The sequence below is a fragment of the Portunus trituberculatus genome, chromosome 14 (genome assembly GCF_017591435.1).
Source record: "Portunus trituberculatus isolate SZX2019 chromosome 14, ASM1759143v1, whole genome shotgun sequence".
Classification (NCBI taxonomy): domain Eukaryota; kingdom Metazoa; phylum Arthropoda; class Malacostraca; order Decapoda; family Portunidae; genus Portunus; species Portunus trituberculatus.
This window is the reverse complement of record NC_059268.1, coordinates 9,730,476-9,748,811: the sequence shown is the minus strand read 5'-3', so window position 1 is coordinate 9,748,811 and position 18,336 is coordinate 9,730,476. Positions and strand designations below refer to the sequence as shown.

Below are 18,336 nucleotides of genomic sequence, written 5' to 3'. Positions count from 1 at the left end.
TACCTCAAAAGAACAATTCAAATTAAAAACATTTGATGAAGATCCCTCGACTCCATTCCAACCCTGAAAGGAAACTCCAAGCAATCATTTCAGTAAAGTCATTCATAGAAGACACCCATCATACAAAATTGCAGCTTGTACTTCCTTTCCAAACGTGCAATAACTTGTGTAATTTATTACCTATTCATGAAAACCAGCTTCCAAGACTGGAGAAAAGCTTTTATATATTGCAGTGTGTGTGCGTGTGTGTGTGTTTATTACCTATTAATGAAAACCATCTTCCAGGACTGGAGAAAAGCATTTACGTATATATTGTATAGGTGTGTGTGTGTGAGTAGAAATTGAAGGAAGTCTAAGTTTCACCAGGGCACCGACCATATGAAAGCTAATGAAGCTTTCCATAAATTATACTGTAAACTAATAGAACTGATACACTAGAAAAGTTTCACTTATCAACATGAACAAATTAATCTTTTCATACAAAGTGAAAGTCTAGAAAGTACTACTGTATATGGCTTCCGCCAGTTCTTAGTATACATGTATAAATTATTCTAACTACGAAACACGTGTTGCCAGTACTCAAAGATCCCTCAAAATACACGTATATGCAATCAAACCCTAGAACCGCAACCACCACCACCACGATTCCCCTTCACCGCCGTCTTCCTAGGATAAAGCAAGACCCCAAAAAACCCTTTAAACGGAATCTTGGAACGATCTAGTCCAGTGGCCTGTCCTTCGGTTGTGAATTCCGACCTGTCCCAGACCAGTTATACATAGTTACCCCTACTTTTTTATTTCCTTCGACGGTATTTTCCCCCTATCATACACAAAACTTCCCTCGACGGTTTTTCCCCCCCCATCATACACAAAACTTCAATTATCTAACTTATTACAATCTCGAGGCTTTAATTAATACCCTATACTATGATTAAACAAAACGCTTTCTACGGTACTCTTGAATATCTTCCGAGGACAGAAATAACATGGAACGAGCTACACAAGCACAGAACAAACTTTCGAGACACACTCATCGGGTAACCTACCAATAACACAAAATCTCGAGAACTTACCAGTAACAAAACACCAGACCACCATTCCCAATCAAGCAGCAGAAGCAAGTGTCGCCACCCAACGCACACAAGCTTCAAAGTTGCTTCACCTGAAAGACGCCTCGGAGCTTCGCCTGCTTCAGTAGCTTTAATTAATACCCTATACTGTGATTAAACAAAACGCTTTCTACGGTACTCTTGAATATCTTCCGAGGACAGAAATAACATGGAACGAGCTACACAAGCACAGAACAAACTTTCGAATAACACAAAATCTCGAGAACTTACCAGTAACAAAACACCAGACCACCATTCCCAATCAAGCAGCAGAAACAAGTGTCGCCACCCAACGCACACAAGCTTCAAAGTTGCTTCACCTGAAAGACGCCTCGGAGCTTCGCCTGCTTCAGTAGCTCAGAATGATTCTGTTACAGCTAACATTATTACCACCACCATCACCACTGCCATTATGTTACTCAAATAGTACAGAAGAGTAAAGGTAATGACATGCTTGCGTGTCTTCAATATGATAATATAGGAATGATTTGAACATAGAAACGGAATACTGTAGATCTAATGACAATAGTTCACTATTCATTGATTATGATCTTTGTTCGTTCGCATTAATAGTGCACAATTCTTGTTAAACTATCACCGGAGTAATAGCAGCGCCCTTGAAAAACAAAGTGCTTTTCATTACAGTCTATAGAAATTAAATATAAAAAATATGAGACCACCATACATAAGACAAGGTTTCGAAACCAGTCTAAACAGCTGTTAGAATGTAAATGTGTTTAACGACCATCGCTTTATGATTCAGTCTATTCATTGATCTATTTAATATATAATATTTTCTTTATTATTTATGAACATTTATTCTATTGATTATTTCGTTTAGTTATTCATATATTCCCGTTACTTCACCAATATTTGATTTGTTTTTACATTTTAAATTTATTAATATTATCTTTTCCACGGTAAAATTATTTTATTTCGAAAGAGGATTGTTACATAATTTATTTTTCAATTAAAATAAACCCATGACACATGTTTTAATGAAGTTCTCATGAGAGTTTTTCTTTGTTAATGATCCTATGGATAATAATAATGGAAACATTCTAGAAAAGCTCATTAACTGCCGATGGAGCCGATGACCGTAGAAGTATCAGAGCATCAATTAATCTATCTCTTAACTATCTTAAAATTATTTCCTCATTCAGCTATGCAATGATGCACCTTTTATTGAAAGTGTAAAAGTTCCATTGATTAGAACAAGCTAAGGAGCAAGTAAGCACGAATATTCCTGATAGTTATTGAGATAGGTATTTGCTAATTTTCTCTGGTACAGCATTCGGAACAAAGACGAAACTTTCGTACTTTCCTCTTATCATTTTCTTTCTTTCTTCTTGTAAGACCACTATTACTATACGTCCTTTTTTCTGTAGTCTTCCGCTCTTCAATGCATATCTTCTTACTTCTAACCTCTCGTAAGTGATCTGCTGATGATCGAGCTGTGCCCGTGAGTACAAGCGAACAGTTTGCACATATACGCGCGAGCACGCGCGCGCGCGCACACACACACACACACACACACACACACACACACACACACACACACACACACACACTACTATTATGCTGACAAAAGCAAGAACTACGAGGAAATTCCGGGAGAAACTATAGCACACATTTTTCGCTTCCGCACACAGTGGTCGTCGGGCGCCACGCAGCGGTTCTCGGAAAGCTGGCGAGAACACAGGATGCAGCGCCATGCTACGATGACAACTATTGCTCATCTTTTTGCGGATTTTACTCGAATACGTAACGTTTTCTTGTTCTCTTACTCTGATTTTTCGAGCAAACTTCCTGGAATCCTTAATTTTTCCAAGAAGAAATAAGAAAAGTCGAGCAACAGGTGTATATTGTCAGATGGGAAGAAACAAATGGGCTGTATTTTCAAACTTTTCAGAGTTTTATCTTTATTATGTTGAATAGACTCAGGAGGAAGTTATGGAGGTTTTACAAAGATGTTTTCATGATTCCAGTGGTAGCTAGTTTGATAAAGATTGTCTCATAAGCAGAAAAAAAAAAATTACGAGAACTTGACTAATAATTTCAACGCGGCCTTTGAGAATATTCGTAATCCTGAAGAGAGAATAAAAGAGAATAGAATATTTGAAAAATACAAGCCAAAGTTACATCAGGTTTATGCAATGGCTAGAGTTTCAGGCTGGCAGGCTCTTGAGGAAGAAATGTTCGCTTTTATGGAGACTGCTTGTGATGCTATAAGAATAACAAGACGAATGGGTATTGTAAGAAGGGTTGATGCTTCGTAATAGCAAATTTGTAGCACAGAGCATACCTTGTAAATCTCTCTCTCTCTCTCTCTCTCTCTCTCTCTCTCTCTCTCTACATATCAATCGATCATTGCACTCTGCCAGAAATTTCTAGAGCAGGAAGGAAGCACGAGGAAGCATAAGTAAGCCTCATCAGAAAACTCCAGCAGCAAACAGGAAGACATTGTTTCAACATTTACCTCAAGTGATCGTCATGTTCTCATCACGGCCAGCACTGAGCGGAATTCCACCTCGCTCATGATCGGAAGAAAACGATAAATGCATTGAGAAACTGTGCCATTACCGGAAGTCGTGCCAAAAGTCATTGGTTTCGTCGTTTTTACTTAAAGATCTCTAGTGTAGTTATTGAGGTTTCCAAAGGTTTCTATAGGTTTCCATGATTCTAATGGTAATTTGAAAAGGATTATGAATGATCAAGATATAAGAAAAATCACCTCTGTGGACTTTCAGGATAAAAAATATGTTTCAGAATACTGGCCCAGTCTCCCCTCCGCACCCTTGCCTGACGGAGGCGACAAGGGCAGAAGTGCGTTACTACGTATGCAGAGCGATGTCGCCAAACCCCGCCTCGTTAAGTCCCGCAGCCCACAAACAGAACAAAGTGGCCAAGAGCACCACTTTGTTAGTGCGAACCGAGTGCGAAATGACCCGCTTTAGGGGGACACTTATTCCTAAATTATTGCAGCGTTCACGACTTCGTTACCCGCCCGCCCTCCCGCCCGCCCGCACACTGCAAGTCGTCATCACCACCTGCTGATACCTTGGGACTGTGTTCGTGCGTCATACGTGCTACCATACATAACTTAAGGGGAAAAAATATTTGGCTATTCATTTGGTTTCTCTTTCAGGCATGGTGGTATTACTCGTATCATGAAATCGATTACTCTTCCCTCTCCACTCTTATAATTCTTTTACTCCTCACATTAAGTAGATCGTGTTCTTTTGAGTAATCATCCTTCGTAAACTAATAACAAACGAGATACGAATTCATGATATATATATATATATATATATATATATATATATATATATATATATATATATATATATATATATATATATATATACATATATACATACATATATACATATATATATATATATATATATATATATATATATATATATATATATATATATATATATATATATATATATATATATATATATATATATATATATATATATATATATATATATATATATATATATATATATATATATATATATATATATATATATATATATATATATATATATAGATAGATAGATAGATAGATAAATGTATAGGTTTGGATTCTCCTAGATAAATCTACCCTTCTTGACTCTTCTCTGTTATTGAGGGCATTATCAGGGGTAGATGTGGCAGCATATACCTTTCCGCAAGAGCGTAAAATGAAAAAAGGACATGCGTTCCAGTATCACCTCTCCTAGTATACATACCCTTGTCTATCCTTCATTTATGAGTATATGACGTTCTTACTTCAATGTTTGTTTACTTCAGCTACATTGCGTATCATAAGTTTAACTCAGCATCGTGTCATGGTATAATTTTCTCTCTCTCTCTCTCTCTCTCTCTCTCTCTCTCTCTCTCTCTCTCTCTCTCTCTTTCTCTCACATACACACAAAAAAAGAGCTTTCTTTAGCTTCATTATAAGGCGTGGCTAAGAGGAAGCGTCGCCCTCTGTGAAAAGGTTCATAAAGTATCAGTGACTAAGTTAGAAATAAAATGTGCTTTACGTGAGGGGAGTCGAGGCAGTACTATTATCGATAACGGTTTTGAAGGTATGTTCTGCTTCCGCACCTAGAATTTCCTGACAAAGGCTTTGCCGATGCGTGCGAAAGACACATCCTTCGGCAGCCTTCGTATTGTTTGCCTTCCCATGCACACGAGTTTCCCGATGATACAGTGGGGTTGTGATTCCCTGTCATGATTGATTAGTTGTGGGCAGCATGTAGAAGGAGCAACTGTTTCCCTGCTTGCTTGGCACATATAGGTAGAGGAGGAAGGAACCAAGACTCGTATTCTTAAAAGCCTCATCCCGACTACTTTCAACGGGGCTCTAGTTCAGTGAAGGATGCTGGCGGTCTTCAAGGGCACTTTCGTGATTTTACCGAAAATTTATCTACGATTCTGTACATTTACGGGAAAAACAAACAAACAAACATTCATGAGAATTGACTAATCATTTCTGTGGCCTTTGAAGAGTCATGATGATACCGAAAGTGTTCCAGGACACAGGGCTGCATATCAAACACTATGAACACAAGAACAAGTGCCAACATACGATTTAGACATGTAAACATTCTTTCCATCCAGGGCGCGGCCTCTCGTTTCTTTCTTTCTATCAATAACTTAGAAAAAAAAGAGGGAAAAGTTAGATGCTTTAGATATCAGAGTCACTTAGCATTCTGAGAGCAGCCCAGCGTGTGTATATCAAGCAGTGAGGGGCGGCAGGAGGCAGGCGGGGATAGGGGAGGGGGCGGTAACTTGCTCCGGCAGGCGATGCAGGCGCGGGTTGGTCGTGGGGCGGAACGCTGTGGAAATACAAACTAAAATACAGACTAAAATACAGACTCAGAGCGAGGAGCGGCACCAATGGGGATATGATGGGTGGAGGACGCTCAAAGCAGCGTTAGAAAAGTGTTAAGGTTCTGCTGTTCACGTCAACGCTGCGAGGACGACACCGAGAAAACTAGAGGTTGTGTTTCCTTGGCAGTGCAGTTTTGGTCGCAAGTTGAGCAACATTCATTCACTTCCAAAGTCTTCTGCGTTTCCCTTCAATCCTGAGTCTCGCTGATCCATAGAAGACTTCATATTCTCGTTTTATTTATTTATTTATTTATTTATATCTTAAAAGTGAAGAAATAGAAATAAAGTTAGTTTGCGCGTGTGTGCCTGTGATGGTACTTGGGTTTCTTTGTGTGGAGGAAGAGGAGGAGGAGGAGGAGGAGGAGGAGGAGGACGAGGAGAAATACAATGGAATACAAAGGAAAGCCAAACAGCAACAGACTTTTATGTCCTTGCAAGGCTGTTTGGAGAAGGAAAAAGAGGAGTAGGAGGAGGAGGAGGAGGAGGAGGAGGAGGAGGAGGAGGAGGAGGAGGAGGAGGAGGAGGAGGAGGAGGAGGAGGAGGAGGAGGAGGAGGAGGAGGAGGAGGAGGAGTAGAAGGAGGAAGAAGAAGAAAACAAAACAAAAAGAAGATGGAACCACCAACCACTAGGTACACCACTACACAATTATCTGAAAACCCTGAAATTACGTACGGTAAGAGACACTTGCATCTCCTCGCACTCTCAACAAATTACCTCGCGTCGGCTCACAGAACACAGGAGCATTGCCTGTTCACGCACTGAAGGACGGTCCGTGAGTGACTTGGGGCGCAGCGAAGGGTTCAGAAGCATCGTTTGTTTCCATAGAAGGTCGGGGTGAGGAGCGGATTCTGTACTATTAGGAGAATGGCGAGGCGGACGAGCATGAAGACAATCTAGGGATGGTAATGGTCGTTGATGGTCGCTGTGTAATTAGTTTCCTCAAGCCACTGAGCTTATTATGTAGATTAATGTGTAGAAAATGTATATAAGCAGTGAATTATAAAATGATACAAGTATGGAAGTTAAATGTACGATGGAAATACGTAAGAAGGATGATGCTGGGGGTGCATTTATCAGGCAAAAGAAAAGGAAAAAAAAAAAAAAAAGAAGGGAAGCTTTAAAAGACGGTTTATGGATGCTGTGAAAGAAGACACGCTTGTAACGCCTGTGACTGAAGAAGGTACAAAACAACCTCATCCTTCCCTTTCACACACACACACACACACACACACACACACACACACACACACACACACACACACACTTAGCAGTAAATAGGTAAGGGATGTAACTCGAGGGGTTGTGGCCTCGCTTTCCCGGTGTGTGGAGTGTGTTGTGGTCTCAGTCCTACCCGAAGATCGGTCTATGAGCTCTGAGCTCGCTCCGTAATAGGAAGACTGGCTGGGTGACCAACAGGCGACCGTGGTGAATTACATACTGGGCCTCCTCCCCAATGATGAACAGAATGAAAATACTACTACCTATGTGTTACCTGTACCTTCAACTCGCTTTTCTTATTTCACAGAGAAACGCGCAATAGTCTTTTTGGGGTTGCATTTTAAAGGTCTATTGTGTTGCTGGAAAGTAGGTCAGGCTGGAGAGGGACGGAGGGAGGGAGGAGGAGGAGGAAGAGGAGGCGGCAGTGTGTTGGGAACTCCGCGACATCCACGTGAATTACTGTTAACTCTTTCAGTGTTATGGCACCTTCTTCTCCTGCTGGTGTTTGTAATGCTCTGTTCGTCTATCACATGAAGACAGCAGGGCATGAGTGTCTGACCTCATATTCTTAAAGGTTTCAGCGTCTTACGAATATTTTATGAGGCTCTTATGGAAGTTATTTTGACTTTCAAAGATGTTATGCTTGTAGTGACGGTTTGAACAATATACAGTATCTACATTTCCAGTACGAAAGAAACCCATCATAATTTCCGTCCTCTGAAAAGCAATCTTGATGAGAGACCAAAACGGTTGAGAGAGAAAGAGAGGAGACAGCGCAGTGACGTTCTCGAGACTGAGATTATCAGAAGTGGGTCGCCGGGGCCAACCAGCCAGCCTGCCTGCCTGCTTCAAGGGCCCTCCTCGTCACCCACCGGGACATCTGTCGCGTGCAAACCAAGCAAAGGACTTTCAGCATCTGCTATTTGATCGTATTCTTAGACAATTTTGCGTGTCGTATGAACTATTTCTAAAGGCAATAAATGTTATGAATTCTGGTTTTCACGGGTGTTTCCGCCAGTGATGATGCAGAGTGCACAGTGAATTACCATTAGAATCATACATGTAAACACCCTTGAAAACAACAACGAAAATCTTTCAATCAAGGCTGATATAATTAATCGAAGTAATATGCCAAACAATCTTTAATAATGAATAGTAAGTCGGACTTATTATGGGTGTCCACGCCAATGATACTGGATACAATGTTTAACTATCACTAGAAACTAGAAGCACATAAACACTATTGCAAATCCCTAGCACCTTCCGCAAAAGCATGACAAAACTAATGGAAACGAAGCGCAGAAATGTTTAAGAATATAGGACCGTAATCTGGTTAATATGTACTCCTCCTCCTCCTCCTCCTCCTCTTCCTCCTCCTCCTCCTCCTCTGCTAACGGAGGATGAGGTGGCGAGGCAGCGGGAGTAACAAGGCAGCTCTAAACGAGGGCAAAAGGTTCACTAATATACAAACTGGGACACAAAACTAATGAAAAATGGGCAGCCGAATGCGAGAGCCGAGTGAGCATTTAGCGCCGAACCTAAACACTCGTCTTACAACACTCCGACAAACTGGTAAATCCCGGGACTCTCTGCCTCTCGTTTCTGTTTCTCCTCCTTTCCTGCGACTTGAACTTTACTAAGGATACGGCCACACTACACGTAATTTGATAGGAGGATAAAGGGTAACAGGATGCCTAGCGTGTCAGAGGCAAGGGTGGTTATACTGGAAACGGGTGGTGGGTAAGGTTGAAGATATATGGCTACTAATATTATTTAACACTTGTTTGTTCTTCTCTCTGAACCGCTAAGCATCCCGCTGTTCTCTACCTTACCAGAAAATTGCGTTCAGTGTGTTCGTACCCTAAGACGAACCTCTTCCATGTTTTTTTTTCCTTTTCTCTTTAAAGCGCCAAGTTAAACAAACATTTTTTCTGTTTTTTCTTCCAATTTTTCTTAATTTGCTCTGGCCAGTCCCCTTGACACATAAGAAGAGGAAGAAGAAGAAGGAGGGAGAAAAATAACCGGTTAAATTAGGAACTAACTCGTTTACCTACTATGAAACTTTACCTTATTAAGAAACTAAACTTTTCTCCTTCAACATTTGTAACTTTATATACATACATACATATCATGAAGCTTTACCTTATACAGCAAAAACTTAACAAACTTTACCTATTGACTATGAAAACATATTTAATAAAGAAAAAAAATTGCAAATCTCTATATGATCTGAAAAAAAGAAAAGAAAAAACGATACCTGCCGGAGATAAGAAACAAAGTTCACGAGGCTGTCGCTCCTTCAGGAAAGCAACAATACAATTAACAAGGAAGGACTCGAAGACAAAATTTGGGTCAGCTGAGGCGAGGTCGCAGCTTAGCACAGGGCGGGGAATGTGAGGGCATGACACAGTGTGAGACTAGAAGTACTTTGATCGTTCCAGAGGTGTGAGGATACAGTACGTAGTGGGTAGAGTTGTATTGTGCTATTAAGATTAGTAACCTGTACATATAAAAACAGCTTACAGTTCATATTCTTCAACATTTTAGGGTTTCACTTCTACTGTTATTCTCATGGTTTTGTAGATGGTTCTAGAAGGTTTCAAGACACTCCTCTAGTTCTGGTTAATCCTGCTTCTTCTATTTAGTGACTGGCAGTTCAGTGTTTTTTGTTGTTATATACAGTACCTATATTTTAGATTTCTGTTGCCCTTTGCAATTCCCCTTTTGCTTAAAAACAAAACACATGATACTGAAGAAGAGATGTGATGGAGGCATTCGATTTATATGAAGGATACAGCAGGGGTGACGTAGACAAGGTCCTTAGATATTATATATATATATATATATATATATATATATATATATATATATATATATATATATATATATATATATATATATATATATATATATATATATACCATTAAGAGAGGATCTGATGAAGGTACTGAACTGTTCTTAAAAAATGTAATGACAGTGATAGATAAATTATCCTCAATGTAAAGAAATAACTGGTCGAAGCTAGATTATTTTTGTAACATCATCACAGACACAATTTTTCCTTCCGTAAGAATAACAACAAAATTTTTATATCTTTTCCATCACCGATTCTTTCCCCTTACTCGGCTCCTTTCCAACCCACACACACAGACAGACACACACACACACACACACACACACACACACACACACACACACACACACACACACACACACACACACACACACACACACACACACACACACACACACACACACACACTTCGTCTCCGTCCTCCCACACAGAATAGTGGCCGCCCCCACTCGCTGCTTCCTTCCTAACATAATATATTTACAGCTACCACTTCTCAGGACAACACACAAGCCTGCTTTGAGAGCCGCGCCCTTTCCTTACCTCCTGCCTCCTTCAGAACACCGCTCGCCAGGTGCAGAAGTGTGCGGTGCTTTTTTTCTCTTCTTGCAGTGAGAACGGATAGGGTCGGTATAACATGGGTTTTACCAAGGTTTTACTAGAGATCATAAGGACATTCGGAAGCTACAAGCCATTGGGTCTATGCGTTTGTTTTCAATGAGCAGTTATATGTTAGCGAAACTGTCTCGTCAATATACAGCGATTCTCTTACGCATATTCATTCTGCATTCCTGGTTTAGTATTCTAACTCCTTATCCATAATTTTTTTCCTCGATTCTTTCTTCATTAACGAGAGCACTCAACTGTGCGAACCCCTAAACGCTATCGCCTCGTCTTGCCTCTTCTACTTAATATGGGGTAGAAGTTAGGGGAAGTTTCTAGGATGCTTTCATGATTCTAGTGATAATTTTAAGTGGAGGAAAAGATCCATGAAAACTCGACTACTTACCTCTGTGACCTTTGGAAATACTTCTGATGAGATGAAGCGAAAAGGTTAAGATACCATTCAAAATAGGGGCCGCCGTGGTACAGTGGAACCATGCGTGCTTTGGGATCCGAGTGGTCTCCAAGCGCACGGGTTCGAATCCTGCCCACGGTCCGAGTGTAGGTTGGGCTTCCTCACTCGGCGCAACGGTTTCCTAGCGGGTGGGCTTTGAGATAGGGGGTACCCAAAAAGTATCCCCTTTAGCCCATAAATTCCCGTGAAAAGCCCACATGGTATAAAAAAAAAAAAACAAATAAAAAAAATAAACATTCAGGTAAAGGATTATCACTATTATTATTATCATTATCATTGTTATTATTATTATTATTATCCTTAATATTATTATCATTATTATTATTATTATTATTATTATTATTATTATTATTATTATTATTATTATTATTGTTGTTATTATTATTACTGTTATTATCTTTTAAATTTACCTTCTTATTACTTCCATTATTTTCTATGGCACTTCTGACGAATCTACTCGTGTCAAACAAAGGCAGCTCGGGCGAAGCAATGCAGCGTCAAGAGGGATGGAAGGGGGCCAGGCATCGTGTCACGGCTGAGCGGGACACGTGGATAAGGAGATACACGATCGTTCCAAGTGCGTCACAGACCCCGAGCTGATTCACCTGACTCCTCCTATCGCGCATCAGGTCAAAGCAGGTCAGGCTGAAGATCGCACGTGTATCGGTCAGCCTGGGGTACGTTTCTGAGGTTCCTTTCTCCCCGAAAAAGACGCAGGAACGAGGGAGTATGGACGGAATATCACCGGGAATTGTCCCTCCAAAAAGTTATAAAAGGTTTTAGGAGCGAAAGCGTTCATGACACTTATTGAATTCTTTTTGTCAGTTTACAATGCCCTTCTTATTTTTAAAACGGGAATTATTTTATATCAACATGTATAAAGAATTGTAGCATCGATAACCACATCATTATAAGAGATTACATAAATTTAAGGACATGAGCGAAATGAGGTTATAATTATTTTCTTTTAATATAACTACGTGCAGAGAGAGAGAGAGAGAGAGAGAGAGAGAGAGAGAGAGAGAGAGAGAGAGAGAGGAAACAATCAGCAGCAAGGAGGAGCAAGGAGAGAATTAGGTAAAGGCAAACAAGCAATGAAAGGGAAGAGGACATTTCGAGAGGGAACTAATAGAGGGGAGGATGTTGCTAAGTGGAGGAGAGGAGTGGGGAGGAGAGGGAAGGAGAGGGGGAGGGGAGAAAGGAGGTAAGGGAGGCCAAACAGCTGGTCTGGTTGGGAAATGCAATCCAGAAATAACATCTGCGTGACCTTGAAGTGAGAGAACACGCTACTGAAGGAGGCACCGCAGGGGAAACAGGTACATATCTCCCCGAGTCCCCAAAATGACGTAGAAAACAGACTCCCATCAAGGCAACACACACGCATCAACTAACACACCCAATGAAACCGAGACAGTAAGTAGGAATACACAAAAAGAACTACAGAGTATTGTAATGTGAAGAAAACAAGATGAACTGCAAGATGAAAGGTACAAAAAGGAGTCAAGAAACACGTCTGGGAGGAACAGCAAGCAAAAAGGAAGGACGTTGACTCAGGATCTCCCTCTTCCTCTCTCACTGGGTGCCTTCCGCCTTCCCTCCATCCCCCTGCCCAAGACGAAGCAGTCTGGCTGTCACACTATTTCTACATAACCAGCCTCTGCGGTGGGAAGACTCGCCAGCAGTGATGCCATTCTTGAGATATATTCCTGCGTCAATACCCACCGCTAGAGAGAGAGAGAGAGAGAGAGAGAGAGAGAGAGAGAGAGAGAGAGAGAGAGAGAGAGAGAGTATGAGAAAATTCCTTGAAATAATAAATAAAGAAGATACAAGTTTTTGGAACCAAAACTCTGATCTTATTGGTGGCAACATTGAGATGATAAGGAACATAATAATGAAAACCACAACAAGAACAACAATAAAAGCAGCGTCAGTACGAGCGATAATATATGCAATGAATATTTCTCGCCTTAAGAGATTTCGGATTTCGTTTTCTAATAAGAGGAAATCATTAGTTCGCAGTGTATTGTTATCGGTTTCCTGTAGACAAAATCGTAAGGTGTAAAAATTTCCGCTTCATGATGATAAAATAGATTCTTGCATATATTTTTGTTATTCATTCTAGGTATTTCAATAATCTTTTAGTTTGCTTGCGTTTCCTATGTACCGCATTCTAGTAGATCGTTTCGGCTTTTGATCTCTTTAACTGTAATCATAACAGGCTGTATAGTGTTAGTTACTGTGGTTTCCAAGGGTGGTTTTACAGTTCCGCTGATGGTTTAACTAGGATTGAGCACCAATAGAGTAAAAAAAAAAAAAAAAAACTCCCGGGAAGCTGATTTCTGTGGTCTTTTAAAATATTTCATAAGAGAGAACAAAGCTTTTCACAGTACGAACTGTTTTGACATTCAAGTTTTATTCCTTCCGGTACAATTTCTTACTCCGTCTCCATTTCTCTGTATTTGCTTCCTCTATTTCCTTTCCTATCAGCGTATCCTCTTCGCTCCCTCTCTTTGTCTTTTCACGAGTCTCCTATCTGCTTCCCGCATCCTTCCCCTCGCCGTCCGTCCCTTCACCTCCCGCCCTCTCTCTTTCCCTGTCTCTCCTGGCCGCTCATTTCCCAACCTCAAGAGCTCCCGATGTGCTCAGAGCCTTCAATCTGACGAAGGTTTACGAGTACCAGGAAACTTGAAGGTAGAGCGGGGGAAGGAATTGCCTGAGATCAGTGACCTTGATGGAAACTGTTAGTGTTTCTTCCTTTGTCTGTCTGTCTGTCTGTCTGTCTTTGTACAACAATGTCGTGTCAGGTACGAAAGCACCTCATCGTTAGGGAGTCGAATAATTACGAGTCGAAGTCAAGCAATATTACGACCACTATCTTGAATCATCGCCATTACGACTGGTGGTGTTATTGCCTGCACCACGCGTCGCCATTAGCGAGACCATTAACAACCACACCAATTGAATAAAGGGAGTTGCAGCATCCACTACACACCAACATGTAGGTCGTTCCCTTCAGCCGCTGAGAGGGTGATACAGACAAGATCCTTATTAGGGTTAGTATCACGAGATGACACGAAGTAGCAATCTAACATCTGATATGATTAAACAGAAATTAAGAAAATGAATTAGTTTAAAAATAGTGATAGGAAACCATAAAAGACTCATTCAGTAACTACGCTATTAGTAATTCAATGTGTACATTTCAAAAGGTCCTAAAAACAAATGTATGGATAGGGATGATATGTGAATACGGGTATGTTTGCCCTTCCATCTTCCTTCATGTTTTTGTGTTCTTCCAAGCCTGGCACGACACACCACCAACGCCAACGCCTTCTATTCATCCCCAGGCCGCCTCCACACACGTCCCCACACGCGTTATCTCCCAGCCAGCGTCTCCACCACTCCCGCTGAGGAATTCCTGCCGCTGCTCCCACCATCTGATACCTGGACCGTGTTACCCAGAATGACAAGGTATAAATTACGTCCTCAGTATTTCCCTCCTCTGAGGACGCGCATTCGCTGCCTCGGGTACGTCCCATTCAAACACACCCACTTAATATTACAATTTCTATTACCTGAGGAGTGTGGCTGCTGACGCATGTTTTGTGGCGATGGCAAGCTGATGAAAGTTTGAAGCGAGAGGAGCGGGTTTTCTCTATTCAGTATTATTCATATCTGTGTTAAAAGTACGCTTTCTAGATCAATGTGCCGCATCCTAATGTCTTAATCCGTATTCTTAAAGTTGTCTTATCTTGACTATATTTACTATAAAAACTGATTTTATTTTTTTGGATTTTCACCAGTGTTTTCATAAGTCAAGGTTTTGCTAAGGGTTCTACACTGTTATTATAAAGAAAACACCCATAAGAATCTGATCAAGTATCTTTGTGACCTTTGAGAATAATGTACATGAGAAAACAAAGTGTTTACAAGTAGTACGAGACGTTAGTTATACGTGTGGTGACTGTCGGAAAAAAAAAAAAAAATCTGAAGCTCTTTGGGCTCCCATTTTCAACCAGCATAAGAATTCAGATTCTCATGAGCCCTTTGTCTTTCTTAGCTCACTGGTCACGCAGAATCCTTATACTATCACTGTAACCACGTAAACACCACTGAAAACACGAATAACTTCTACATTAACAGAATCGTTACAAGTCGAGACAAGACACCCACACGTTTGAGAATACGATCCCTGGAGCGGCGGGAGGCGAGGGAGCGGCAGGAGGCAGGCTGGAGTGAGGCCCTCTCGGATATTGGGTATAGTCAGCTCCTTAGATTTCAATAATTAGACGTTCAGGGCAATCATGTGGCCTGACTGGCAATTGCATTTAAGGACATCCATTTGCAGCCGATTGGTGTTAGAAGTGGATGCCTGCTGCCACTTTGCGAGTGATGGCTGGGGTGGTATTGGCAATGTATTGACACTGTATTGGCATTATTGTGGTGGTAGACTCAACTGACTAAAGAAAAGATGCGTATGGTAATGTGAGCAGTAAACAGTTGTCCTTTTTTTGTTGCATAACTTTATTTTTTAAGTCCCTTTCCATGTTCGTATCTTGTTCTCAGTATCATTCCCATAATGTTGAAGGTGAAGTTTTTTCGGTGTATACGAGAATACATTGCTTTCGTGAAATATGTTCAAAATTGAGAGTAAATCTGGTTACAACATACCATCAAGAGTCGGGCAAACGCAAACGTTATCTTTTTCTTTTATGAGGCACTTAGTGGGCCTTGTTTTCTGTTTATTTTTCTCCCTTAGGTCTCCTCTCTTGTGCACAGTATAAGTACTTACACGTCTACTAATCACCGTAACGTTGACAGATTCGCGTGATGGAACTGCGTAACATCCGAAGGGACATGGATGTGACGTCCAGCTGGTGTTGGGTCTTGGCGTAACATCAAAGGTGTGATGCGAGAATATTTGCGATGTGACGAGGTTCGCTTACACATACACTCAACTAGACGCACGTAACACCACAGCATAATTACATTGTTCTGTTGGAGAGTCTGACAGTCTTGTGTCCGGTGTAACATCGCGTCCCTCACCTCACTTCTCATCACCTTTTTTGTTCATGGCGCGGGTCTTTCCTTGCCTCCATCATTCATTCCATTCCGCTCTGATCGCTTTTAAGTTTCAGTTCGAGGACTTTCTAAGCCTTCAAGTTCCTGCGTCATAATTCAAGATTAGCGGCATACATTCTTTAGAGTAATTTCTCTTCTAAAAAAAGAAGTTTACTATAATAGTATTATTTTTTATTGCACAAAGGATATTACAGCCTTCAAATATCGTCCCAATGCCATGATGTCACTGCTTTTCAGCAGCACATTGTAGTCTTCCACTCTAAAATATTTCACCATTTCACCTTGAACTTTAAGTGAATGCCTTGCTGTGTGGTCAAGGAACGCTCAGTGCGCAGCTTACTCTTCATCATCACGGAACTGAGCAAGTTTTTAGAATTCTATTTTCATCCTTGTCACAAAGCGGGAAGAGGAAGGGATGACATTTTACGTTAAGTTTTCATGTATATTTTTCTGGAAGTTCTTACTTTGTCTCGTTTCTCTCACTTAAAACCAATAATATCAGATAAAACTTAAAGCAGTTACAAATATATCGATGGGATGATAGATGGGTAAAGGTGGATATGCAGGGAGGAGAATACTGGAAAAGCATCTACCAGCAGGAGAAGGAGAGGAGGACCGAAGAGAAGGCTGATGGACATAATGAAACACACGCTTGCGATGGATATCACTGAAGAAAGCGCTGAATACCGAACCCAGTGGAGAAAGCTGACGTGATGTGACGACTCATGACAGCAGTAACTAGACGAAGATTCATGCCTGACAGACCATCTACTCGGGACACCTTGGGTTCTCCTCACGCAACCGTCTTCCAGGAGCAGCACGAAATGAAAACAGCAGAGGAAATTGCCTTCCTCTCCGTAAATCCAGCAATTATAAAGCCACGCGGCCAACAGATCCTCACGGGCAGGGGAGAGGGGCTGGCGGAGGAGAGGATCTGATGGGTGGAGGGAGCGTGTAAGGCCAAAGGGCACGCGGTTCTGCTAGGGCGAGAAGTAATAAGGGGTGGGTGGGTGGTGAGAGATTATGGTTGGGGAGCCACGTGCTGTTAAAAGGCTTGGTGGGGTTGTGATGAGTTGTGAAGTGAGTTGTGTTATTGTTACTGGGTTATGGTGAGGTTGTAATGGTGTTGTCATTAAAGCGAGGGGTGGAGGAATTTGTATGGGAATGTAATGAGGCGAGGGATGGTGAGAAGGAAGGCTCGTCATGGTGAGGTAGCATGAGGTGGCGTGCCTCATACTAGTGCGTCATACTAGTGCTTCATGCTATCGTGATGGAAATAGGTGAGCGCAGAGTGGATGGGTGGTGATGGGGTGGGAAGACATGAAAGGTGACAGCAAATTACTTTCCATCGCAACACCTGCACGTGACATGTTTCAATGGAATCTTGATGCGCCTGTCAAGTTTTAATAACTCTAAAGCTTTTTTCGTTCCTGCTTTTGTTGACATTTTTATTCTTGAATATTCGACAGCTTTTACATTCTTTCTTCCTACATTTCATCTGTGGAGATACGAGTAGGTATTTCTTTTTAACAATTTAGGTCTTATTCCAAAGTATTGGTGTTTATTTTGCAGGTTTTATTGTTCGCTACCTTGAACGAGGAGGAAAGACAGAATCTATATTGTAAGCTGAGAATCAAACATAAATCTTAACATAAATCACGCTAAATGAACACGATAAGAACTCCGGGTGCAGTGGCTCACGCGTCTGGCTTCGAATCTGCGGACCACGGTTCGAATCTGGGCTGGGAGATTGGTAGGAGAGCTCGCCTATCTGTTCATCCTTCCTTCGGGCTGGTCAATAAAGGAGTATTACCCCAACTTGGCCTTATTCAAAACTGCTTGCCATCGATACGGAAACGCCACAAACATAACATACATAACTTCAAGCCTAAGGTTCTTTTTACTCGTGTGGCAATTTTGTATAATTCGTCATTATATGGATATAATTCCATAATGATCTTTATTGCATGCAGGGAAATCACCAGATATCAGGATACTCACTCGTGCGTCCCTTGAAGCCTCAGCAATCAGTGAGTCAACTCTGCACGATCACTCCCTCTCCTTTCCAGCCGATAACTGATGGACAAACAAAAACGAAGAACGA

At 41.2% G+C, this 18,336-nt stretch overlaps 1 long non-coding RNA gene across 17 annotated transcripts in view; it reads right to left on the bottom strand.

Annotated features, from left to right (window-relative positions):
• Window positions 1-18,336, bottom strand: part of LOC123503671 — a 26,068-nt gene extending 7,732 nt beyond the window's left edge. For 3 of the 17 annotated variants that reach the window (XR_006674567.1, XR_006674563.1, XR_006674574.1), the window contains exon 1: window positions 1,074-1,127. This is a non-coding gene — a long non-coding RNA (uncharacterized LOC123503671). Of the gene's footprint in view, window positions 1-3; window positions 991-1,073; window positions 1,130-1,340; window positions 1,379-6,717; window positions 6,733-18,233 lie in introns of those variants that run through there. The other 14 variants (XR_006674566.1, XR_006674562.1, XR_006674560.1 and 11 more) reach the window with 12 other exon arrangements.